This window comes from Pinus tabuliformis, chromosome 7 (genome assembly GCF_031772625.1).
Source record: "Pinus tabuliformis cultivar Carrire ecotype Pingquan chromosome 7, CPIR1, whole genome shotgun sequence".
NCBI classification, from domain to species: domain Eukaryota; kingdom Viridiplantae; phylum Streptophyta; class Pinopsida; order Pinales; family Pinaceae; genus Pinus; species Pinus tabuliformis.
In genome coordinates this window covers 1,279,486,345-1,279,513,927 of record NC_142293.1, presented here as the reverse complement: position 1 = coordinate 1,279,513,927, position 27,583 = coordinate 1,279,486,345, and the positions used below count along the sequence as shown (strand labels likewise).

At 40.5% G+C, this 27,583-nt stretch overlaps 1 pseudogene; it reads left to right on the top strand.

Annotated features, from left to right (window-relative positions):
* Nucleotides 1–4,507: 4,507 nt before the first annotated feature.
* On the top strand, nucleotides 4,508–27,224 carry LOC149252157 (protein CHUP1, chloroplastic-like; annotated as a pseudogene).
* The last annotated feature ends 359 nt before the right edge of the window (nucleotides 27,225–27,583 follow it).

Sequence of the window (27,583 nt, the reverse complement as noted above, 5' to 3'; positions counted from 1 at the left end):
CTAGGAAGCTTTTGCCATGTAGGTTAGGTTCTTTATCCGAGAATCTCAAGAGGTGCTATTGTAGAAATAAGAAATTTGTTTATTTTGAGTTCTTCATTAGCGCATTGATAGTATATTGTTTATTCCATAAAATACCTCAATATTGTATGCAACCATATTTAGTATGCTTTTATAGTTTGACTTAGATGCTCACTTTTCTTAATTTAGGTGTTTTTCTTAGTTTTGTTTTATGCACAGATTTATCTTTAAAAAAAGTGCACAGTAAAGAAGGGTTATATATTTTGAGCAGGGGGCACACTTCTAGGTAGGAGGTACTCTATTCTAGGAAGCTTTTTCCATGCAAATTAGGAGCTTTATCCGAGAGTCCCAAGAGGCGCTATTGTATTAATAATAAATTTGTTTATTTTTAGTTCTTCATTAGTGCACTGATAGTATATTTTTTATTCCATGCAATACCTCAATATTGTATGATCAAATTACAGTTAAGACTATCATAATATTTTGACTTACCCTCTTTTAGAGGGAAACTAAAGTGTGTTTCAAGCTTGCACGTCATAATTGTATCATGTAGAGTTTACTTGGCACAAGTTTTGTGGATCTAAGCAAATAGATACCTGTTGGAATTCAAGAGGGAACAATATTACAAAGTGGGAAAGAGGTTTCATAGTTAACTTGCCTTTCACATTATGGTTGGAGTCGGTTTATTGGAAAGATGTTGGATACCCCAACTTCCTTTTTATGACTGAGTGCAAGATTGAATCCTTCGACATATTCCTCGCTCAATTGTCATTAAGCAATGGGTTTTCTCAGAAGTGCTTCACATCTATAAACTTTACCATAGTTTTTATTGAGTCTTTGGATGTGGTTATCTTTTCAAAGCACACACGTACAAGAAGACGAGAAATAATATGCCCAACTAATTTCAAGTTATCTTCCTGTAAATAGGGTGTTCCCTTCCATAAACCTGATGACTCACTCTACTTCTTTCTAGTGAACAAATTTGGGACTTTTCATGAATTGTGAGACAATTTCAACCCCATAACTATCAATTTCTTATTTAAAGTTGTACCACTAGATTAGAAACCGCACAAGGAGAATTCCATTCCCATTTCAAAATAACCTGAAATTGACTTATACCATGCTATTTAATATTTTATGTATTTCTTCACATCCTTGACTTGTGACAAGTTACCCTGCATTTTCTATACTAACACTCTTAAACAATAATAAAGTATGTCTGAACCTGTCATTTCAAATGATCTATGCATCTCACCTTTTGTTTTTTAAATTATCGAAGTTGGTACCTATATTGATGAGATCATCAACAACCGAGGCCATATTAACAATATCTGTTAGAGTTTTATCCATGTTGCACTAAAGGTGTTTTTCCTTCAGCAGCACTACAATACATTGTAGTTTCCATTCAGCGGAGAAGTGTACCCAGTAGCAGCCTTGGTCTCTATGTAAATGGGTTGAATTCACAATATAATTTATCTATTATTTTGAAGGTGTTTCTCCTTCAATAGTTTTTCATCTCAACAGATCCTTTCAATCTACACCTTCAGCAAATGCATACAGCCTTGGGGTACATGCTATAGATTCCATTTTTGTTGTGGGGGTATAGTAACGATGAAAGAATCACATCGATTTTAGGCATCTTATTGTTGTTGTATGAAAGCATGCTTGTCCAGTGTTTCCAAAACTTATATAGAGCCATATTTATTATAATTTTATAGTTTGGCTTAGATGCTCACTTTCCTTAATTTAGGTGTTTTTCTTAGTACTATTTTATGCACAGATTTATCTTTAAGAAAAGTGCACAGTAGAGAAGGGTTCTATATTTTGAGCAGGGGACACTCTTCTAGGTAGGAGGTACTCTATTATAGGGAGCTTTTGTCATGCATGTTAGGTTCTTCATCCTAGACAGAGTTTCAAGTCCTTGCCTCCTTGACAAAGTCCATTCCAGATAAGACACCGATGGATTGAGTTCCAAGTCCCTATATTTTCCAAAAACCCATCTGACCCTAGCTATCTAGCCTAAAATCCTTTACATTCCAGTTTGGTAGGGCTAGCTACCAAACTAAAATCTTGGTTTGTGGTTACCTTCTTAGATCTCTTCATCAGCCTGGGACATTATGGAGGATAACAAAGGGCATGAAAACTAGGGAGTGCCAAGTTGTTCTAGTGAATGCAAGGTTCCCAAGTCATGGAAAAATGTAATGCTAATTGTGAGGTCATGACTACCAAGGTGTGTTAGGGAATGCTAGGGCATGCTAAGATGTGCCAGATATTACAAAGACATGTCAAACATGCTAAGATATGCCAAGTGCTAAGGCATGGCAAGATGTACAAGGGCTCCAAGTCACTACCTCATTATCTTCCATGTGATATTCACTTATGACATTTCCTTTACAATATTCGGTGAATTTGATAGTTATAGGACATTTATAGGTTATAAATGTCTTAAGAGTTTCACTTCTAATTGAGTACTCAACTAAACATATTGATTATCTTATACATAACTATTTTTCCCTCCACTCAATTTTCATAACTTTAATAACCATTAGGTAGGGACCTATATCTTCGATGTTGCTTTTCTTGTTTAGTAAAATATTGATGAGACTTTAATTTATTGAAATTTGTAGAATTTAGAATTTATGAAGTTTCAGGGTCTAATTTTAAAAAATATAATTCTTTAAAGGGTGCTAGCTTAATGGAAGAGCACCTGCTTTAGAAGCAAGAGGTTAGTGGTTCGATTCCATTGTGCCCTGACATCCAGATGGAATGGTGACGATCAATTTTTTGTGACAGAAGCTCTTTTTACCATCACCAATGAGCTTTGGTAACATTTTTTGACCCTCACCAAAAATATGAAATGGTGACGGTCAATGAACGCCACCATATATACGCATCAATAGTGACAACCATCAAAGATCCATAACCATAAATCATTGTTGTTGATATGAAATGGTGACGGTTGTTGTCCATAATTGTAGTCATTATTCGTGATGGACATTGAATGTCACCAAAACACCTATACTTCTAGCAATGCGGCTTTTGGTGATAGTCAATGAACGTCACCATATATATGCACCAATAGTGACGACCATTAAAGATCCATAACAATAAATCATTATTGTTCATATGAAATGGTGACGATCACTATCCATCATTATAATCAATATTCGCGATGGACCTTGAATGTGAGCATAACACCTATACTTTTGGCGACACCACCTTTGGTGATGTTCAATTTTTGGTTACTGAGGCTACAGTCCATCACCATTTCTCATATTCAATGGTGATGGTCACTATCTGTCATTATAAATCATTATTGGTGATGAAATTTGAATGTCACTACAACACCTATACTTTTTGCAATGCCACCTTTAGCGATGTTCAGTTTTTGATGATGGATCCTATGGTCCATCACCATTGCTCATATGAAATGGTGATGGTTGTTATCCATTATTATAAATCATTATTGATGACAGACTTTGTATGTCACTACAACACCTATACTTTTGGCGATGCCACCTTTGGTGATGTTCAGTTTTTGGTGAAGAATGCTCTTTTGACCGTCAATAATGAGCTTATGGTGATATTTTTCGCCCCTCACCAATGTCCTTCTTTCTTTTAGTGAGTCTTGCTTCAAGTGTATATCTTGACCTATCTTCCTAGTGGAAAGAAACTGGTGTTTAGAGATAGTGAAAAATGAATTATTGAATGTGGAAAGAATTTATTCCCTACTACTATAATTTATCCAAAAGAGAAAATATTTGGATGACCCAAAAGGCGCATTCTTTGTAGTTCATGGTTATTAGAAAAGTGGGGTTAAACTGCCACTACTAGATTAGACAAGTTATTTAACTAAACCCATCACCATGGTTATAAATTTTATTCACCCTATCTATGAAATATTTTTTAGTGGGAGTGGGAGTTTGAGCTAAGTGATGAATGGTGTGTTATGAATGTTTTATTAGTATGGATATGGTATGATATATCTCCAAGACACAACCACATTCAATTAATAGGAGGAAACTTGATGGAATCTTTTTCCCAAAATGGAGTCATATGAAAGTTGAACATAACATGGTCTAAGTAGAGGATAAACAATTCTATTTCATTTCATTTCAATCCAATGACAATATGGGCCACTTCATTCTCCTAGCATGTTTAAACATCTCAATTGTCTCGAAATCCTACACATAATCTTATCTTTTTCTTACAATAACTGTCATTTTAAACTCTTCTTAGAATAGATGGAGCACTCTACCTGTGAGAGTTGCATTGGATGGTTTTCATAACATATTTTTCTTACACTAATTTACCTTATTTGAGAGTTATTATCATCAAGCCAAGCTTTATGTCATTTGCAACAAGACACTAAGAAATCATCCACACATAAAAAATTACATTAGCTGGTTGAGGGACCTGAAATTGTGTTTCTAGTAAAGATGTTCGAGTATATGGTCGAGAATGAGTGGAAGGTAAATACTATGTACATATGTTGGTGATGGTAGCCCTCACTATCAATTTTTCTGTAGAATTGTACACATTTCAACATCTCAAGAGCAAGCAACAATGTTTAGACAATTCTGCAGGTTCTCAATTCTTCATCCATCTATTATGCATACTTGTTATTGACTTATTACAAATTTCCAAATTTGAGCATGGTTTTGATTTGGTCATTTATAATGGGATTGCTTGATTCATATTTACCATGAACTATGAAGACATCACACCTGGATATTTAAGTAGTTTATGTTTATTGTGAATAGATTTAAGGATGGGATTTGATTTTCTCTTGTGATGTAGATCTAGAAAGTGAAGATGAAAAGGAACAACAAAATGAAGAGTAAAAGGAAGAATTACCACAAAATGATTTCCATTTAGCACAAAACGAGGAAGTATGTTCATTATTAACCATTTGGGACTTGTAACCTAATATTTATGAAAATTAAAATGATTTCGTGAGTATTCTCTAAAAAAAAAATGTTCTCAATTGGAAATTACAATACAATCTGTGCATGTTTATTGATTTATTTACAGGAGGAAGAACAGGAATTCAAAAGAGTTAACAATGTCATCAACCCATATTTCAGTAGTAATAGCTTGCTGGATGGAGAACAAACCCTCTTACCTAAATTTGAATACCTAGTGTCAAGCAGTTTCGAGTTCCCATATGAAAAAGGAATCCTTACTGAGACAAATTGTGAGAAGAATAGCTGATCACATGAGGCTACCATGAATAGTAACTCAACAAAAATGTTAGGGTCCAACCCTAACCCCCTTATTTATGTAATAGGGTCGAGTCATAGTTATAGTTTGTTAAAGAGTCAATAAAGCCCATATTAATAATTGTAAGTGGTTGACCCGCATTTAAGGAAGGGACCACAGTTAGTTGCAAATGGGCCATGGTATTAGATATATGGTATTAATAAGAACCATGGTACTGACCCATGGTATTTCATGTATGAATCCTATAGAAAGGATAGAGACTTCCCTTGAGGAACATCATGTTTTATTTTGTAATTGAGCCCAGCTCTATTGGAGGTTTCCCCCTCGAAGAGGCAAATGAACATTACTTTCCTTTCTGAATAATAAAATACATTTTGTTATTTCTTATTGTATTGTGTTCTGGGTATATTTCTTCACATATTTGGTATTCCAGTATCTTATCGCAAGTCAAGAACATAACAAGCGGTATCAGAGCACTTTATAGGGCCAGTGGGATCTCCATTTGTAGTAGAATTTTTTTGGCTAGAGACATGTTCCGGTGTCTTTAAACCATGGGATCTGTCGTTGAGCGCATAAACCTACGGATTTTGGGAGGCATCCATGCAAGAAATACAAGGGTTGGTCATGCTTGTTGGACTCCCTTGTAACCCCTGTCAGCATCCCTTCGAGTAGTACTGCATTAGACAGAACCACGCACAGACTGTCTTCCAAGTACCCTCTGGGTATATCGGAAGCCCCCTAGGCTCCCTTGAAACCTCACCATAGATAAACCGTCGACCATCTTACTGCTACAATACACCGAGAACAACACTCGAGGAGATTACTCATGCGTACAATAGGGTAGTCGGCTTGTACGAATAAGGGTACAGTTGATCCTCCTTGGTTAGTGCCCTGAAAGATTGGGCCGAGTACTACTATTGGACCCTTATGTATATTGCGATCTGTAGCACCTGACACTCCTTGAGACCATAGTTTCATTGTCTCTCTCTAGATCACGCATCATTTTTTTCCAGATCACATCTAGCAGGTTGGGTTCTATCGCAGCGCAACAATCAGATCCGCCATTCAGATCTATCAGATCCGCCATTCAGATCTATTAGATCTGCCATTCATATCTATCAAATCTGCCATTCGGATCTAGCAAGTTGGGTTCTGTAGTAGTTGGAATGATTAGATCCACCATTTAGATCTAGCAGCAGGGTTTGATCACTACCACATTCCTACTCATACTCTGCAGTTGAGGGTTTCACCGACATATATGACTAATTGTGTGACTCCTATACATGGGCATGATTCTCTCAGGAAACTGGGTAGAATTAACTTTTCTGGGAATCAGCTACTGTAGTATTCCTAAGCAAGGAGTAAAAACTATAGGAGACTTAGCCCATAAGAATCAGGTCAATGGGTTGAGCAAGGTGGTACCATTCAGTTGTCAGTTTCAAAATTTTGGGTGGTCACAACTTTTTTTTTTCCACAGTAATGACAAGTACACCAGATCTATGAATGGTACAAACTAGAGCTCAAGCTATGGCCAATGAGAAGATAGACACCCTTTAACAAAATTTGGAGGCACTAACGAAGCAGATCTAGTCCTTAAATGATACAATCACCAAGCGCATGTCGGGGGGACAATTGGAGGCATATGATTTTAATGAAAACCTTGAGGACGAGTCTAGCCATTCTCTTCACTTCTATGGAAACCACCAATAGTCCCAACCTCAACCACCCAAGCTAGACATGTATAAATTTGATGGCTCTCATCCGGCCATATGGATAGCACAAATGGAGCAATATTTCACATTGAATCACATCAAAGATGATGCGACTAAACTAAGTGTGGGAAGCCTGTACTTGGACCAAGAAGATGGTAATGGTGGCAGTGGCATCAACGCTACTATGCAAGGCCAATGACTTGGCAGATATTCTCAAAAGTCCTTTATGATCGCTTTGACCATGAATCTAACTTTTTGGGTCATCTTACTAAGCTCCGACAGACAGGCATAGTGCAAGAATATACTAAAGCCTTTGAAGCATTATCCTTTCGTACAAGAGGTTTAGCAGATGAATTCTACTTGGAATGTTTTATCAGTGGTCTCAAAGACACCATGAAAGCCCATGTCCGAATGCAGCACCCAATCTCATGGCTGGCAGCTTGCAAGACAACTCAGGAAGTAGAACGAGTGTTAGCAGCCCAATTTACTCATCCAAATTTCATAGCCAAGGGACGCCCCACCCAAGCTCCGAGCACTACCCAAACACTGAAGGTTCAAAAGGTGTCACCAGCGGAAATGGCGGAAAGAATAAAGCAAGGATTGTGTTACTACTATGATGAGAAATACTCCCCGGGACATAAATGCAATGAACCCAAATTCTATCAAATTGATGCTATTGATCACAGTTCATCTAAGGAAGTCCCACCCTTTGAGGGACCAGAGGAGGAAGATGAGGATAACCCACCAGACAATGAGCTCCCAGCTACACCTGAAGAACCAGTTACCTCGCTTCATGCTTTGGTAGGAATTTCTTCTCCCGAAACTCTCAAAATCAGAGGTTTTATTAAGAATTTCCTTGTAGTAGTCTTGATTGATAGTGGCAGTACACATAACGTTATCCATCAAAGAGTCACCGAAGCAGTGCATTGTTTTGTCAGAGCAGTCTCTAATTTCTAGGTCCAGATTGCTGATGGGGGGACAATGAAATGTGAAGGCCACTGTGAACATGTCAAATATATGGGGGCTTATCACCTAAAGACCCACATGTTTGCCATCAACATGGGTGGGTGTGACATTGTCTTGGGTGTTGAATGGCTCTGCATGCTTGGCCCAATCACAATGGATTTATAGGAGTTATATATGATCTTTAAGCAGAATGACGACACGCATACCCTCGGCGGACTCCAGGCAGTTGCTTCTTCTTCATCAGCTCACATAGGATGGAAAAATTGTTAAAAAAGGGCCACCATGGAGTTATAGCCCAATTTAATGCCATCCAGGCCTTCGAACCCACTTCTCTTCATATCCATCTGAGATGCAGTAGGTCTTAAATAGCCATCAGTAGGTCTTTGACAAGCCTCATGGGCTTCCACCCTCGAGAGGGGAACATGATCATAGCATTACTTTGGTCCCAAGGGCACAACCACCAAATGTGTGCCCATATAGATATCCTTTTTCCTAAAAGAATGAAATTGAAAAATTCAGTAAGGAACTCCTGGAAGCTGGTGTCATTTGTCCTAGCATTAGTCCTTATTCATCGCCTATGGTCATGGTGCTCAAGAAAGATGGGGAATGGTGTATGTGTCCAGACTTTAGCGCCTCCAACAAGCTGACGTCAAAGATAAATTTCCCATCCCGGTTGTTGATGATTTGTTGGATGAACTAAATGGGGCTCAATTCTTTACTAAGCTCGACCTTCGCTCAGGCTATCACCAAATTCGCATGAATGAAGTAGACATCCGAAAGACTTCTTTCCAAACTCATGAAGGCCATTATGAATTCTTGGTCATGCCATTTGGTCTTTGTAATGCCCCATCCACTTTTCAAAGCCTCATGAATCACCTTCTTAAACCATATCTCAGAAAATTTGTCCTTTTTTTCTTTGACGACAGCCTCATCTATAGCCTCACCTAGGAAAAATATCTTCAGCATGTAGATCTTCTCTTGCAACTGTGTCGGAAGCATAAATTATTTGTCAAATTGTCCAAGTGCTCTTTTGGCATGGAAGAATTTAAGTATTTGGGCCACACTGTGGGGCATGAAGGTGTCAGGGTGGATCCCAAAAAGATCCAGCCAAGGCAGGATTGGCTCAACCAAAGACATTGAAGATTTTGAGAGGATTTTTGGGTCTCACCGGCTATTATTGCAAATTTGTTCGCAATTATGGTCGCATTGCTAGACCCCTCACTCACCTTCTCAAGAAAAATCCATTCCTTTGGAATGATGAAGCGCAACAGGCATTTATAGCTCTCAAACATGCCATCTATTCCACTCCCGTATTAGCACTACTCGACTTCACCAAATCTTTTGTGATTGAATCTGATGCTTTAGGTACGGGTATTGGGGCTGTTTTAATGAAGGAAGGTCCACCCTTGGCCTTCACTAGCCAACAACTAAGTGGGACAAATCTGGGACAATCTACCTATGAGAAGGAGATGATAGCCATCTTACATGCAGTGGATACCTGGTGACCATACTTATTGGGGTGGCGTTTCCAAATCCGCACAGAACATCAAAGCCTTAAATATTTTTTGGAGCAACACCTATCCTCGCCACAACAAAATAAATGGCTAGCCAAAATGTTGGGATATGATTATGAGATAATTACAAGAAAGGGCACAAAAATGTCATAGCGGATGCTTTATCACACCAATTTTAGGAGGAAAGCACCCTGCTAGCAATCTCTCCTCCCATTCTAGAGTGGATTGGAGAGGCTCGCCAGGAATGGTTTTCACATCCTTCACTCTCACAATTCATTAATAAATTGCATGCATATCCAAATTCCACAATGGGCTTGTTACACTAAAAAATGCCACCATGACTATTTGCAGTTAGTATGGCTCCATCCACTGTCATACTATCCTCCTTGGCAAGTCTCATGCCTCTTCTCTTCATGTCAAACTTCAAGAAAGAGAGAAAAGTCATTTAAAGTCAATTATCTCTGGTACGTAGTTTCTCTTAGCCTTACCTGCGTGTACGCAACCCAAGTTCACAATACCTGCGTACTTGTACGCTCTGTATGTAAAGGGGTGGGTGCGTACCCCTGTAAAGGTGAAAAGGCACGAGTTTCATCTTAAAAAAGTTACTTGTGGTCATTTCTAGAGTCTTCTAGAAGCTTGTTTGACATGTATGAAGCGCCTCCAGATGGTTCATGTATCCCTACCAAAGAGGAACTTATCCCATCAAGAGGGGAGCTATCCCATCCAAAGAGGGGCTTATCCCATTGATGGTGGACCTGAATAACTTCCTCTAGAGCACTATAAATACAGGCATTGGGCCAAAGGGAGGAGAGGTTGAAAGATGAACATTCCTAAGGGTAGATGCTACTGGAATTAGGACTTCCTTGTAGAAGCTTGTGAGGAGAGATTACCATCTTTGCTTGTTTCATTTGGAAGTGGGTGAGCTGATCAGAGTAAAGGAGAACTCTTGTGGACCCTGGGAGGGACTTGCACAACACCAAGGCTCAGGTTGTAATGGTTCCTTTTGTTACCTTTTAATACAAATAAGTCCATTCTTCTCAACAATTTGTTATTTGTGAGTTGTTTCATATACTCCTTGGTCTATATGTTAAATATGTTTTATTGTATGTGATATTCAGGTGCTATTTAATCGTTTGATTGTTAGTGAATGCAGGTTTCAAAGAGAAGGAGGAGCTCATCCGGATCAACGAAGCTGGACTACTACAACAGCGTTGGGTTACAGGTAGGATCTAAACACTTGATTTCTTGTATTGTAAATGCATATTTAGAAAAGGATTGCTCTTATTTGTCTTGTTTGTCACTAGAAAGTCTTAGGCTTCCAGGGAGGTCGGTTGTGTCCGCACTAACGACTCTTTCTGCATGACAAAATGGTGACTCCGTTGGGGAATCCATGAATGTGTTTGAGTTCTTTTTGATTTGATATTTTGGTCTGAGAAAAATCGCTTATTTTCTGGTTGTTGACTATCTGACTGTGTATTTGGGTGGGTTAGCTTAGAGTTAAATTAGATTTTTATTTTTCTTAGCTTTGCCAGCAGTACGCAGCCTCTGAGTTAGGCACAGTGCGTACTTGTACGCACTGCGTCTTTGTGCACAGGGCGTACCCGCACCTGTGTAAACAGATCACCTGCGTACCCCTGTCAAATTTGAGAAAATTTCATTTTTCCTCTTTTTGCTCTTTAGATTTTGTTTTTAATTTGTTTTACTGCCCAGATCCATTGGTTTACTGTCAGAGATCTTCACCTGAACTTGTCCCGTTAGTGTCAAGGGTTTTGGTGGAATTCATAGAGATTTTGCCTTAGGGTTTGATTTTTAACTGGTCCTGTAGTGACTTTGGCGTTAGAGGTTGTCAAACTTTGGATCTCCCTGGTTTTGTTCAACCCTCTTAGGAGTCGGGCCTGTCATAGAATTCACCCTTGTGAGAAACCTACCTTTGTGTCTTCTCTTTGCGAATCTCGAAAAGTTTGTTGGTTAAAGCTTTGAATTTCATTCTTGAGAAAAAAGAATAAAAAGATTTCCATTTTGTTTTTTGATTAGTTTATGATTCTGCATGAACTGATCCTTAGTTGCATTTTGACTGAGTAAAACATCCGGGAATTATCCTTGTAGGCTTTTGTCCTAATTTTTTTTGCTTTTAGGTAAATTTCCTTTTAATTTGCTTTTGAGTGAATTTGATTTGATTGTCTTAAATTTGTTAAATTTGATTTGATAAATAGTTTTACATGCTTTATTAATATAGAAAAAACACAAAAATTCTTTTGGAAAAAGTTTGCTTTGGTAGCATTTGTAGTCTTTTGGGAGAGAAAAGGAAATTTCGTGAAGTAATTAGTGGTCATGAGTTGTATGTTTGGAAAAGATAAAGAGATTGTTTCTTTGATTGTCTTTGCCAAGAAAGTTGTTTTCTATAAAATTTGCATTTTCCAACTCTCTTAGCTAGGAGATTCATTGAAAAAGAAAAGTAGTGTAAATCATCTTAGGTGCATCTTTGTAGTGGTTGCGAGTCGAGTCTACACACCACCAGTTTCATCTCCACTACCTTTTGTCTTAAAGAAAAGCCATAAAATTAATGCTTAAAGTAAAATCAACTTAGTAAATTTTTATTTACTAGGGCTCTGAAACACCAATATAGATCAGGCTAGTGTCTTGGATTAGGAGAGTAATTAACTCTCCAAGACAGAAAAACCAAACAAGTAGCTTATCTTGTGATAGAATAAATCCAATTGTTTCACTTGTACTCTGGGAAATCTCCTCTTAAAGGAGAAGCACGAGCTCGTGTCCGAACCAGTGAGGGGATCAATCCTCCCTCATTGGGAACGACGCCAGACACACACGTATTACAAACGGTAAACCTTAGATTAACCATTGTCGAGGAGCCAGGGGTCACTTGTCGGTAAACCTTGGATTATTGTCAAGGAGCCGGCAAGGGGATTGAGCTTGATACTCTGCCCTTGCGTGCTGTCGGAGTGTAGACTGTTCCCCCAGGTGCATTTGTTGCTGTTGGTAACCTTAGTGACCATTATCTTTAGGATTCTACCTAGGTGACGGTTGAGGGAAGATCCCACTGTACCTGGAGCAGACGTCGACTAGACTCACTTGGATTTTCCGGGGGGTTCACTTCACTCGAGACAGTTAAAGTGGAGGAACTTGTGCCGGTCTATTCATTAAGCAGGTTGCCGGGGTAACTGTTCCACCCGCCACTTCTGTACTGAATCCGGCGATGTTGGGTTTCATCTCCAACTAGCGTTTTTGGTCCAGAAGGCTACTGTTTGTGCTTGGTTTGACGCCCTAGATTCTTTAGGCGTGTGATTCAAATTTGTTTGGTTCTTTAGAGAGTTTAGGAAGTTTGCTTTGAGATTTTACTTTGTTTGCGTGTGCAGTAGTTAAAAGTCTTTAACTGTGGCGGAATTACCGAGACAGTCCCGTCGACTTCGGGGCAAGTCTCCTGAGGTTCTTTCCGTGGCCGAATTGTTGAGGAAATCCCGTAGACTTCGGGGTGAGCCTCCTCAAGACGTCCCGAGTCATTACGAAGGTTTAAAGGTCCTTGTTACTCCTAGTGGCAGTAAAGTAGGTTCACCTGAAGAAGGAGAATCATCGTTGGTAGTCCATCCAGATTACCAAGGTCTAGAAACAGGTTATAATCCTGAAGCAGTTGTAGTTTCCGAGCTTGCTGGTAGTTTTTCATCTACTAGTGATATAGGCGAAGAACCTGAAGTATCTGAACCTGTTACTCCAACTTCTAGTGCACCTGATTCACCTAGGGTAGAAAGAGTCATCACCGAAAATCTTCCTGCTGGTTTGATAGCTATTGAAGAACTTGCTCCAGAGGAAGAATTAGGCGTATCTATCCTTGAAGATCAACCTACTATTGATCTAAGGGAGTGTGAATCCATTTTTTACAGTTCTCCTAGAAGTACTACTTGGTATCTTTCGTTAACCAATTATTTAGACAACTCAGGGTCAAGTTTTTCTCCACCTCGTACTCCTTTTCCACCTGGAGGTATTTATACTCCTGTAAATATGTCTGGTCAGTCATCCATGTTCACTCGATCACCTGAATCATTTTTGTACGGCGGTCCTTCTGTTCCCACTGGGTATCAGTCACTTACTGGTACTTTTGCGGGGGCATCTCCTCAACCCATTGAACATGGGTTATTAACTGGAAATAATGGTAATAAGTCGTTGGGCGTAGGAGACATTTATATGATGTCAGGTTCAATTCCCGGTTCTCCACCTCAAGGTGGCCAATTACCGCCTGGGGGGCAGCCTCAATTAACGCCTGGGGGGAAACCTCAAGGTACACAGATTGTGTCTGGGGGGCAACCTCAAGGACAGTATGTACCCATAGTACAATACATTCCTCAAGGTCAACCCCAGCCTCAATATGTACCCCAAGGTCAACCTCAGTATCAGTATTTACCTCAAGGGTATCAACCTCAAGGTCAAGGTCAACCCCAGTATCAGTATTTACCTCAAGGTTATCAACCTCAAGGTCAATACTCGACTCAAGGTTATCTACCACCTCAAGGTCAAGCTTATGCTCAATGTATGGGAAATGTACCTGTCAATTATCAATCTTACCCTCAACCTGGTTACGGATCTCAGTATCCTCAACCTGTTACGGGTCAATACCCCGGAATGATAGTGTGGGATCCATCACAAGGTCAACAGGTGTTGCAGCCAAGTATACAGTTGTTACCTCAAACTGGACAACCCGTAGTTTTTGGTTCACCCCAGCAACCGTAACCTGTCCAGTCAAATATTCAAACTTCTGTAACTTCGGTAGTTACTCAGCCGCTAATTGCACCTAGTACTCCATCTGAAACGACTGCTGCAACTACCGCAACACCTACCGCACTTACTTCTGGAGTATCGACAACTTCGGTTTCTACTGTCTCTGCAACCAATCCTCAGACATCTTTACCGTTGTCCGGATCTACGATTCAAACCACGGTTCAGATGCCTGTAGGGCAGCCTGGTTTAAGTACTGTTGTAACAAGTCAACCTCAATTTACCTATCAACAGTACCAGGGACAGTACCAATTCGGTCCTGCTGTCCAACAACCAGTTTACCAGTATCAACCGTATCCTGGGTACACTTATCAGCAACCTCAACAACCCCAGTACGGTCTGGTTAATCCTGGTTTTCCAGGAGGATATAATATCCCGAACGTAATTCCTATTCCTAGTTATCCTGGATATCCTCCTCCTGGAACTGGTATTGTGACCCAGAGTTTTAGAGATCCTAACCGGCAATTACCGTTTATCGCAACTTTGGATTTACCCGACTTGACGCGCCTAACGAACGATCCAATCAATTATCTTCCGTTTTGGCCGCCAATGCCTAATAAGTTGCCCAGTGATATACCCAAGTTCGAAGGTAAGTCTGGAGAGGATCCGTCAAATCATGTGATGACTTACCACCTCTGGTGTGCCTCAAATTCCATCTCGGATGATTCGATCCGCTTACGTCTTTTCCAGCGTACGCTCATTGGTCTCGCGGCCAAGTGGTACATTGAGTTACCACGGTCCTCTTTTTATAATTTTAGCCAGTTAGCTACCTCGTTTCTAACTCATTTTCAGTTGCTGGTCAGATACGATAATGGTACTGAGTTATTAACTTCATTAAAACAATCGACGTCCACTTATATTTCCGATCATATCCATGAATGGAGACGTCGAAGACGTTTAGTGAAAGTTTTTATCCCGGACCAAATCTTAGCTGAATGGTTTGTTAAGTCATTATTACTGAAGATTATTGAAGACGTAGCTAAGGCCGGAGTAGTTACTGAGGAGCAAGTCATTGCTCAAGCCCAGTACCTTGACTTAGTTTACACTCAGTCGGGTACGTTGCACGAGAAGATCCCGGATCTTCCTAAGTCAAATCAAATCACTGCTGCTCCTTCGGGGTCTCATGCTGCTAATGGCATGATTGGTACGGTGAATACTAAAAGTAAGAAGAAATCCTCAAAGAATTCTTCTCGAATAATAACCTTACCAGACTCCCCGACAGGAGAGTCTTCTCCTGAAATTACCGCCGACGTTCACGCTGTAGAGTCATCTACGGCTAAATCAAAAAACGGTGGTAAGAAGAAAGGCAAGAAGAAGGATAAAGCAGACAAGGCTCCAAAGGAGAAAAAAGAGAAGTCGGAATCTAACGACGAAAAGCGCAAACCTCGTTATCCTTGTTTAATTTGTGAAGAAGATCATTTCACAAGAGATTGCCCTCATCGGGCAGAGGTTGTGAAAATCGTTAAAGGTTCCCCAACTCCTGCTGTTTTGAAAGATCCATTTCCAAAGCATGAGAGTAAAATGATAGGTTCTTCCTCAAGTTCCAGTGAAGAACCCATATTGATGATGTCTCATGTACGGATTGCGACTCGATCACAAGATTATGGTAGTAAGAGTCATGTTGATGGCAAAGAAGCAGAATCTTCTCATTCTAATCCATCAACCTCTGCTCCCAGTTCCGATTCCGATCCACTACAGATCGAGAAACCTAACCTGAACTTGGTAATCAAACCGCCTACCAAGGGTATACTTCGAAAGTCTTCTTTCAATCCACATGCGAGAGCAGCTCAGAATTATAACATTGTTAAGGATTTAGCTGTTTCACCCTCAACAATGTCGGCTTTGGAAGTGCTGCAATCATGTCCAGCACAACGAAAATTACTTTTGTCGGCTATAGGAGCTGTTGATATTCAGGACCCGAACCTGATAATCTTTGATCTAGAAAATAGTACACCGCGTCTCCCTCATCAGATGGCTTTCCAAATTCCAGTGATAGTAAAAAACAGGCCTATTCATCGGACTGTAATTGATGAAGGAGCTTCTACGTGTATTATGTCGATTCAGTGTTGGAGATTGCTTGGTTCTCCTTCACTGAACCAATCCCCGATGATTCTTAAGGCCTCTGATGGCCGTGGGTTCCATCCGTTTGGCATTCTACAGGATTTTCCTATAGGGGTTGAAGGAAAAACAATTAGTCTGGATGTGGAGGTGGTTGATGCCCCTCTAGACTACAAGCTTCTTTTGGGTCACAGTTGGTCTTACGCTATGACAGCGGTCGTGTCATCGGTCTTCAGAGTTATAAAGTTTCCAAACAATGGTAAGATCGTGACGATAGACCATCTGGCTTACTTTTCATCCAACCCAGCCTCCTCAGAGAGTATCCAGCATGTCGGTAAAACGACTATCCCTTACAAGGATGTTGGTGTAGGATTAGTTAAATATTCCGGTTTACTAGGAACTTTTCCTTTCCCTCCAATCAACGCAGACCCTTCATTTGCTTTCATTCATATGATTACTTCAGACACTATTATTTATGATGATCCTTGGATTGTCCCATCTGAATCTGAGATAGACTCATTCGGTGATGCTATGCCTTTGAGTCCATATGAAATTTCTTATGAAGCCGTGCAGTCTTTTACCGACTCGCGTTCAACCCAAATCGACCAAATGAATTTGGTCCGTGAGGAATCACTTTTCACATCAACCTCAGAACGGATAACGTTTCCTGAAGTTGTGTCATCTGATGAACAACTTCGCGAAATCCTAAGTGTAGACGATCTACCATGGGAAGATCTTCGTTTTTACCTGAGGGTGATGACTTTGAAAATGATTCTTCATCAATTTTTACAGCTGAATATGTCAAGGACGCTCAGAATCCCATGAAACATCCTGATTCAGAGTTGAATTTGGGAAACATTTTCCAAACTATTGCCATTGACATTTCAGTCAAAATCGGAATTATTGAGAACATTCATATAGGTGCCTCGTGTACAGATGACAAAATTCAAACATACAAGGTCCTATTTCAAGAATTCCGCGACGTGTTTGCCTGGTCCTATGAGGAAATGCCAGGCATTGATCCCTCCATTGTTGTTCATGAGATCAAGACTTACCCGGACGCTAAACCCGTTCGGCAACGTCTTCGTCAGATACACCCTAGGAAAGCGGCTGCGATTAAAGCAGAAGTCGAAAAGCTGTTGAAAGCAGGTTTCATTTATCCGATCCCGTTAACGGATTGGGTATCGAATATTGTTCCTGTTAACAAGAAACAAGGAACAACAGGAATATGCATCGACTATAGGGATATAAATCGTGCTTGTCCAAAAGACAACTATCCCACGCCCTATATCGATCAAATAATTGATGATTGTGCCGGCAGTGAAATATTTTCCTTTATGGACGGTTTTTCCGGTTACAACCAAATACATATTCTACCTGCCGATCAACCAAAAACGGCTTTCATTTGTCCCTGGGGGACATTTTCTTACTGCAAATTACCTTTTGGACTTAAGAATGCCGGAGCCACTTTCCAACGGGCAATGTCTTACGCGTTTCACTACATCAAACACATTGTGCAACCGTATCTCGATGATTTGCCTGCTCATTCTTTACATCGAGCTGATCACCTTGTCCACTTACGTGCTATTTTTATGAGGTGTCGGCATTATCGAATTCGGTTGAACCCACACAAATGTGTCTTCTACATAGAAGTGGGACGATTGCTAGGATTTGTCGTTTCAAAAGCCGGTATCCGCATCGATCCCTCGAAGGCCGAAGCTATCATCAAATTGCCTCCTCCTTCGAGTTTGCGCCAACTCCAAAGTTTGCAAGGGAAAGCAAACTTTTTACGTCGATTCATTCCTAACTACGCCGAGGTTACAAAGGGTTTCACCCGGTTGTTGAAACAAAATGCACAATTCTCTTGGGATGAGATAGCTCAGAAGTCTTTTGATGCACTGAAGCACGCGTTGACCCATGCACCGTTGCTGCATCCTCCCAACTACAACCTGGACTACTTTTTGTATCTCGCTGCCTCCCACTCCACCATTGGAATGGTCTTAGTTCAGGAAGACAAATTCGGAACGGAACATGTGATATATTATCTTAGTCGGACGTTAAATCCAACCGAGCTAAAGTATTCGCATGTGGAAAAGTTGGCACTGGCAGCCGTTCAAGCTGTCCAGCGTTTTCGCCACTACATTCTTCTCCGTAAAACTACAGTGATTTCGGATTGCAACCCTATGATCTATATTCTGACTAAACAATTGCTAGGGGGCAAGTACTCCAAATGGATTGTTATCCTGTAGGAGTTCGATTTGGAGTTCGAGAAGTCCAAGTCTAAGAAATCCTTAGTTTTTGCCGAGTTAATGTGTGATTTCCCGCGTGCTGACATAGAAACAGTGGCAGAAGAGCCCATTGCAGACGAATCTTTGTTTCTTATCAGCGCCTTAGATCCGTGGTATGGGGATATAATTGTCTATCTCCAGACCCAATCCTTTCGGCCCGAAATCTCAAAGTTGGAGCGTCGGAAAATTCGATTCCAGTCCCAACAATACAAAATCATTGGAGATACTCTTTATCGTCGTGGGGCAGATTTGATTTTTCGACGTTGCTTAACTCATGAGGAAGCTAAGAGGGTTTTGAATGATTGTCACTCTGGAGCGTGTGGCGGTCATATGTCTGGGTATGCCACAGCCCAAAAGATATTGCGCGCTGGCTATTTTTGGCCGTCCTTGTTTAAAGACTGTATTATTGCGGTCCGAAAATGCCACAACTGTCAGGTGTTTGATCGAAAGATGTGCGCGCCGCCTGCTCCTCTCCACCCTATAATTTCCGTTGGTCCTTTCGCCAAATGGGGTATCGAATTTATTACTTGTAACCCTCACTCGGCCGGGGGGCATGCGTATATCATCCTTGCGGTTGATTATTTTACTAAGTGGGCCGAGGCGATGCCTACATTCGAGGCAGACGGCAAGACAGTAGCAATTTTCGTATTCAATCACATTATTTCTAGGTTTGGTGTCCCACAAGCGATAATCACTGACCATGGGCGCCATTTTCGAAACATTATGATGACAGAACTTACAAGCCAGCTTGGTTTACGTCATGATAGTTCTACTCCTTATTATCCCCAAGCGAATGGTCTGGTTGACTCTATCAACAAAGTTCTAGTTATCATGATCTGACGGATCATTGGTATTCATCGGTCGAATTGGCACAACATGTTATTTTCAGCGTTGTGAGCATACCGAACCTCAGTGAAAACATCAACAGGGTTCACTCCTTTCCAACTAGTTTATGGTTTGAAGCCGTGCTGCCCATTGAATGCGAAATCCCGTCACTGCAAATGGCCATCGAATTACTCCCAGCTACTTCCGAAGAGGAGAAGCGTCTGTTATACTTAGATAAATTAGATGAGACTCGACGTGAAGCTGCTTTAGCAATCGAGACTCACGCGAAACGAATGAAAGCTTAGTATGATCGGAATGTGACCCCTCGAAATTTTTCGGAAGGAGACCTAGTGTTGTTATATGATCAAGCTAATGATAAGTTAGGTGCTGGAAAATTCGTTCCTATGTGGCATGGGCCCTACATTGTCAAGCGCAAGCTAGCAAAAGGGGCCTATGAGCTGGTAGACTTTGACGGGGACTCTTTGGGTAAACCCAGAAATGGACTTCTCCTAAAGATGTATTATGCTTAAATGATGGGTATGGAGATTTTAGTTAGGTTAGGTTTTTCTTTCTAGCTGGTATGTTTGCTTAGTTTAGATAGTGTGCTTGGTTTAGACAAGTGTGCTTAGTTTAGAGAGTGTGTTTTTCGTCGTTATTCTGGCTTATCTTGGTTTTACTGTTGATATTGCAGATGTCGACGCCTCTCCAAACGTACATTGGATTTGCTGATGGTGCTTGTTGTAGTACACGGAATATCTCTTCCACAGCTTGGGTTATCTATTCGCCCTTTGACGAGTTACTTTCTATGCATGGGGCGAGCCTCAGTCAAACAACAAACAACATTGCAGAATATAGTGCAGTGATTGAATTATTATCTGAATCTATTTCATTTGGGATTCGGAGTTTGATAGTGAGGTTAGATTCTGAACTCGTTGTATTACAGCTTAATAGAGTCTATGCCATTAGAAATCTAGTGTTATTAAGATTGTTTTTGAGGGTGCGTCTTTTGGAACGTGAATTTGATTACATTGAATATCAGCATATTCCAAGGTCTTTAAATACATTAGCAGATGCAATGGCATCTCGAATGTTAAATAGACATTTGTAACGATCATAAATGTAAATTTATAAACATTTCATCACACATGTTTAACAAAATAAGCCGGTAATAATGATATATATAGATAGGAGTGTGTCAAAAAATATACATCGTCTTCGATCATAGGTTGAAAAACACCTTATGATCGGCAAAAATGATAAGTACAAAAACCAAAATGTCACATGTGTCTACAAATGACCATCCAATCACTGGTGGTGCTCTCTATACAACACCACTGCACGGGCTACTCTACACAAAAACCTCCTAAAAGGTCCTGGGACTGCGACTACGTAGCGCTAAAGTCTGATAGGAATATCATCTATAGTAGTCCCTGGTATACCCGCCGTCAGACGCTCTAGATCCTACTCCAACTCAGCTAGTGTCTCTGCAGCCGCGTCCTGTGGGGCCGGTGCCGGTGCAGCTGGATGTCTCCTCTCAAAAGCCCGGAGATTGGCCGGACGCCGTGGGCCTACATCTGCATTTTGAAAATTTTTGCTGTCAGTTTTGAGACGATATATAAAAAACAAAAAAAAATAGAAAATTTAAAAACTTGTGAAAAATGAAGTACCTCTGTCGTCCCATTGTTCTCCCTATGGAAGAACCATGTCCGGATCATTGCGAAAATCCATTCCGGGATAAGGAAAATCCTGAATCGCAAAGACCTGGCTCTCCAACTCTCGCTCCCTCGTCAGGATGCCGGGCCATTACCGAAACCCACCGCGTCAACTTAGGCTCCCGAGGAGGCCCAACTGGAACAGTAAGATGCTGGGGGATCAGCATTGGAACTCTCTCTAGGGCAAAGCTCACAACTAAAGGCCCATATCCAAAGGTCTTCAATTGTCCGTTCTTTGCCCTAGTCAGTTGGCCTTTCATATTGGACAACACAGCATCGCACTAGTTGAAAATGGTTCCTCGGAAGAAATCTATAGCCATCCGCATTTGGGAACCAGTGGCTATGTGCAAAGCGGCAGCACCGCAAAGTATGGTAACTGTAAAGGAAATTACCATAAGTTCAGGTCGGGATATGTATTTGATTTCTATCCCCTTCTCCTGGTTTTGATTGTTGCACCACTCTAGCCGGAGACTAGCAAGGGATTGGCCACCTGGCCTAGTCCCGAATAGAGACAGTTGCTCGCCCCTGTTAGGCAAGCCAGTGAGAAAATATATGTCGGAGGGCTCTATCTCGAGCTGGTGTTCTCCGATGTAGAAACATTGATCCTGAATGTTCCACCTTTCAACCAGCCACTCTAAGAATGGCACCTGGGCCCTCATGCCAGGTATGGCCCAGTACTTGTAGAGACCGCATGCCTTTAAAGCATCAATGGAAGGTTGATGACCTATTGCGGCCAAATCGACATCTTCGTGTTCTCTTTCACGCCAATCTAGCATGGTGGGCAATCTACACACCAAAAAACATTGATTAGAATTCATTAAATCAAATTTTGATGGTTAGGTTTTGAGTTTGGGTTTTGAAAATCCGCTTTGCGCGAAGTACGCACCCCGCGTTCAGAAAACAGAGTGCGGGTACGCAGCTGTTCTGAAGGTGGGCTGCGTACTCCGACCATTTTCCCATATACGAAAATGTCGGGGTACGCAGGTCACCCATGGGGCACCTGCGTACCCCGAAAAGCGGACCCTAAAACCCCAAACCCTCCAAAAAATCAAACTAAAACTTAAAATGGAATTCTAAACGGATGAAATTGAAGAGGAGGATGTTGTGAAATAACTGAAAGAGACGGCGCTCGATTCCGACGGTCGTATTCTCCGCAAAGTCCACGGGAAGTTTCTTGTCAAAAGCCCTTTTCTCACCCTCAACAATAAAATGGTAAAAATGACATGGTAAAAAGTCTTTTTATAGGTTTTTTGGATAAATGAATGCTAAGTTTGTTTATTTTTCACCATGAAAGGATATTTTTCAATGTATTTTTACCCATCTTAAACAGGTATGAGTAATGTGTTTTTTTTGTGCAGGACAAAAGGAATTTAGGGTAAAATCATCATTTTTCACGAACCAAGACATCAGAGTCATCTTTTAAGCCCTTTTCTGACTCCTAAAACATGAAAAGATTGCCGAGCGTTTCTTTTACACTCGTTAAAATGGAATTAAAAGACGGTCCCCTTATAGCTCTTTTCTGACCGTAAAAACAAGAAAAGATTGCCAGGTTTTTGTCGTTTCAAACTTGATACGGAAATAAAACGACGTGTCCTTGATCGCTTTTTACTTTTCAGGTCAGAGGCACTAATCATGAAAGTACTCCTTGGTCGCAAGGCTAAGTGGTTATCTCAGGTATTATTTTATACTTTTTCGGGCTTGGGAGACACAACTTTACGAAAAAGTTCAACCTGGAGTCTTCTTTAGTTTTTTCAGACTCTCTAAAAATAAAAAACGCCGAGTTTCTCCTATACTGGACTCGTTAAAATTTCACAGTAAAGGACCTGTTCGATTACAAACAGGAACGGACCACTCCTTCTTAGGGTTCGAATCAAAACTAAGTTGGACTCATCTGAAGGATGAGCTTATAATCAAGCATATGTTATCCTCCTCAATCTTGTAAAAAATAAATAGGTACTTGCCAGAAATGGTGGGGGAAAAAAGAGAAGAATGAACCTATTTGTTATCCTTTGTTACAGAAGAACCTTATCACCACTCTTGAACACGACACTTTTCATTCACCTGGGTTGGGAAATCCTTTGCCTTAAAGTTGATTAAACCACTTTGAAAGTCTTAACTTTGGGTCAATCATCGCCAAGCCATCTGTCATGTCGTTATGTGTTCAAGAGGTCTCTGCAAATAAACCATTCATATGCAAAATACTTGTCATCCATTTTGACCATCCCTGAGTCAGTCCTTACAGCAACATTTCTTCAACTTGAACAATGATTTCGTGTTGTGGGCTTGCCTGCAACGGGTCGCTTTCTATCGACATCAGCACATTATCTAGAGAGATGACTTAGAAATCGTCAGTACCTTGAATTCTGCATGCATCAATGGCAGGTTTCTCGCCTTTGACGACAGTTTACATCATTGACTTTCGATCAAAGGATTCCGTGACATGTTCGACATCAACCCATTCATTCACATTTCATGGATTGTACTGGGTACTTTGAGAACCATTGACGTCACTGGTGGTCTCTCTCACACTTGTTAACAGTTTAAATCATCGACTGGTAATCAAGTGGTTTCTACCATGTTCGACATCAACTCATTTATTCGCATGGACAGAATCATACCAATTCAGGAAGTAGAGATGAAGACCCTGGATATAGTTTCCACCATCCAGGCTGCGAGGAGTTTTGTATTCATTATATAGTAGACTAATCATAAACAGATGGTTGCGTCCATACTGTGTCTAAAAAAGTCTATGATTGTGATGTACTGCAAAATCATTCTTGTATCAGAGCAGTAGTTAGATTGTTAGTTAAAGTTTTCAATCTGAGTATGGGAATGCCTACCTCAGCGATGATATCATCTTATATATGTATTTTGTGTTGAATATTTGCAGGTTCTGACCGGGCTGTCCGCAAGATACTCCTTGAAATGATAAAGTACTTCACCCTTCCTAGATCATATAAAACCCTAATCTACTACAGGCTTCGCACTTTAGGGGGCAATCTGTTACACTAAAAAATGTCACCATGACTATTTGCAGTTAGTATGGCTCCATCCACTGTCATATTATCCTCCTTAGCAAGTCTCATGCCTCTGCTGTTCATGTCAAACTTCAAGAAAGAGAGAAAAGTCATTTAAAGTCAATTATCTCTGGTACGTAGTTTCTCTTAGCCTTACCTGCGTGTACGCAACCCAAGTTCACAATACCTGCGTACTTGTACGCTCTGTATGTAGAGGGGTGGGTGCGTACCCCTGTAAAGGTCAAAAGGCACGAGTTTCATCTTAAAAAAGTTACTTGTGGTCATTTCTAGACTCTTCTAGAAGCTTGTTTGACATGTATGAAGTGCCTCCAGATGGTTCATGTATCCCTACCAAAGAGGAACTTATCCCATCAAGAGGGGAGCTATCCCATCCAAAGAGGGGCTTATCTCATTGATGGTGGACCTAAATAAATTCCTCTAGAGCACTATAAATACAGGCATTGGGCCAAAGGGAGGAGAGGTTGAAAGCTGAACATTCCTAAGGGTAGATGCTGCTGGAATTAGGACTTCCTTGTAGAAGCTTGTGAGGAGAGATTTCCATCTTTGCTTGTTTCATTTGGAAGTGGGTGAGCTGATCAGAGTAAAGGAGAACTCTTGTGGACCCTGGGAGGGACTTGCACAACACCAAGGCTCAGGTTGTAATGGTTCCTTTTGTTACCTTTTAATACAAATAAGTCCATTCTTCTCAACAATTTGTTATTTATGAGTTGTTTCATATACTCCTTGGTCTATATGTTAAATATGTTTTATTGTATGTGATATTCAGGTGCTATTTAATCGTTTGATTGTTAGTGAATGCAGGTTTCGAAGAGAAGGAGGAGCTCATCCGGATCAACGAAGTTGGACTACTACAACAGCGTTGGGTTACAGGTAGGATCTAAACACTTGATTTCTCATATTGTAAATGCATATTTAGAAAAGGATTGCTCTTATTTGTCTTGTTTGTCACTAGAAAGTCTTAGGCTTCTAGGGAGGTCGGTTGTGTCCGCACTAACGACTCTTTCTGCATGACAGGGCTACTCTTGGCAGGATGAGATTCTTCGTTATAAGGACAAAGTAGTGATATCACCAACATCCACCCTCAAAAGTTGCATTTTGGTAGAGTTTCACTCATCTCCCACTGCAAGCCATTCAGGCTTTCAGAAGACTTAAGCTCGCACTCGACGTTCATTCTTTTGGACAAGCATGAAAAAGGACATTCTTACTTTTGTAGCTAAGTGTGATGTGTGTCAGTGCCATAAAGGAGAAACAGTCAAATCCCCAGGCACCTTACAGCCATTGCCCATCCCTGCCTCAATCTAGACAAAGGATTCTATGGATTTCATTATTCATCTTCCAATGTTAGGAAGCAAGTTAGTCATCATTGTGGTCGTGGAAAGACTCTCTAAGTATGCTCATTTTTGCGCCCTACCCCGCCCTTTTACACCCGGTTTGGTGGCTCAATCTTTCATGGACCAGATCTTCAAATTGCATGGCATGCCCACTTCCATTGTGTCTGATCGTGACTCGATCTTCACCAGTAACGTTTGGCAGGAAATCTTTAGGCTACAAGGTACCCCACTACAACTCAGTACTTCCTATCATCCCCAAACTGATGGTCAAGCTAAAGCAGTCAACAAATGTCTGGAGACCTACCTTAGGTGTTTCACTTTAGAAAAGCAACCTCTACGGGTACAGTGGTTACCTCTAGCCAAATGGTGGTATAATACTAACTGTCATGCCACCACCAAGATGACTCCATATGAAGTAGATTATGGTCAACTCCCTCTTTCACATACTCCTTATATCGAGGGATGCTCGAAGGAACAAGCAGTGGATCAACTCCTACAGAACTGTGCAACCATACTTGCCCACCTCAAAGAGAATCTCCATCAAGCTCAAAATTGCATGAAGCAACAGGCAGACCAACATCGTTCAAAGCGCCAATTTCTAGAAGGGGATCATGTATTCTTGAGGCTGCAACCATATAAGTAAACATCACTCAAAGACAAGGGTTGTTAGAAATTAGCTCCAAAATTCTACAGACCGTATCAAATACTTCAGCACATCAAAGAAGTAGCCTACAAGCTAGCCTTTCCACCCACTTCAAAAATCCATCCTGTCTTCCATGTCTCATGCCTCAAGAAGGTGGTTGGGAACCATTGCAGAATTCAATTCAGTCTACTGGAATTGGATGAAGAAGGTTCAATCTGGCTCCAACCTGAACAGGTTCTTAACACACTAGAATGACACCTACATGACTGCACGATCAAGGAAGTCCTCGTCAAGTGGAAAGACACCTCTCTAGAAGATGAGACCTAGGAACCAACCACTATTTGTCAGCAGTTTCCACAGCTTCAGCCTTGAGGACAAAGTTATTTTTATGGGGGAGTGCATGCTAGGGTCCAACCCTAACCACCTTATTTATGTAATAGGGTCGAGTCATAGTTATACTTAGTTAAAGAGTCAATAAAGCCCATATTAATAATTGTAAGTGGTTGACCCGCATTTAAAGAAGGGACTATAGTTAGTTGCAAATGGGCCATGGTATTAGATAGATGGTATTAATAAGAACCATGGTACTGACCCATGGTATTGCATGTATGAATCCTATATAAAGGATAGAGTCTCCCCTTGAGGAGCATCGTGTCTTATTTTTTAATTGAGCCCAACTCTATTGGAGGTTGCCCCCTCAAAGAGGCAACTGAACATTGCTTTCTTTTATGAATAATAAAACGCATGTTGTTATTTATTATTATTCTATGTTTTGGGTATATTTCTTCTCATATTTGGTATTCTGGTATCTTCTCGCAAGTCAAGAGCATAACAAGAAATCAATAGATTAAGGAATGTCGTGAAGGAATTGGAAGAAATTGAAGTTACACTTGCAGGTGAATTGCATGAGTATTATGGTATCAATGAGAAGGAAGAAAGCATAGGGGAACTGCAAAGACAACTTCAAATAAAAATAGTAGAAATTCAGATGCATAAGATAAAAGTTAATTCTTTGGAAACAAAAAAGAAGAAAACGGAAGAGGAAGTAGCTAATGCGATCATAATGAATAAGGAGATTGATGTATCTCAGACAATAATTAAAGAGGTTTAGAGATAGATTCAAATTGTTTCTGCAAAAACTAAAGAACACTTTCTTATGCTAAAATAGAAAGTAAATACCCTTCAAGATAAAGATAAATACGTTTCCAAAAGAGATTTTGAGACCGAGAAGAAACTGCAGAATTTAAATGAATTGGACGTGGAAGTGGTTTAATTGAGGAGGACTAATAAGGATTTTCAGCATGAAAAATGGAAGCTGACAGTGAAACTTGATGTCATGGAATCATAAATTACTACCCTTTCCAACATGACAGAGGTAGGTGTTCTCTAGAATTGGTTTCCTAATACAAAATATTTGTAGTCATTTTGCCTCCATTTTATCATTCCCTTGTGTTCAAGTTGAAAGCTAGA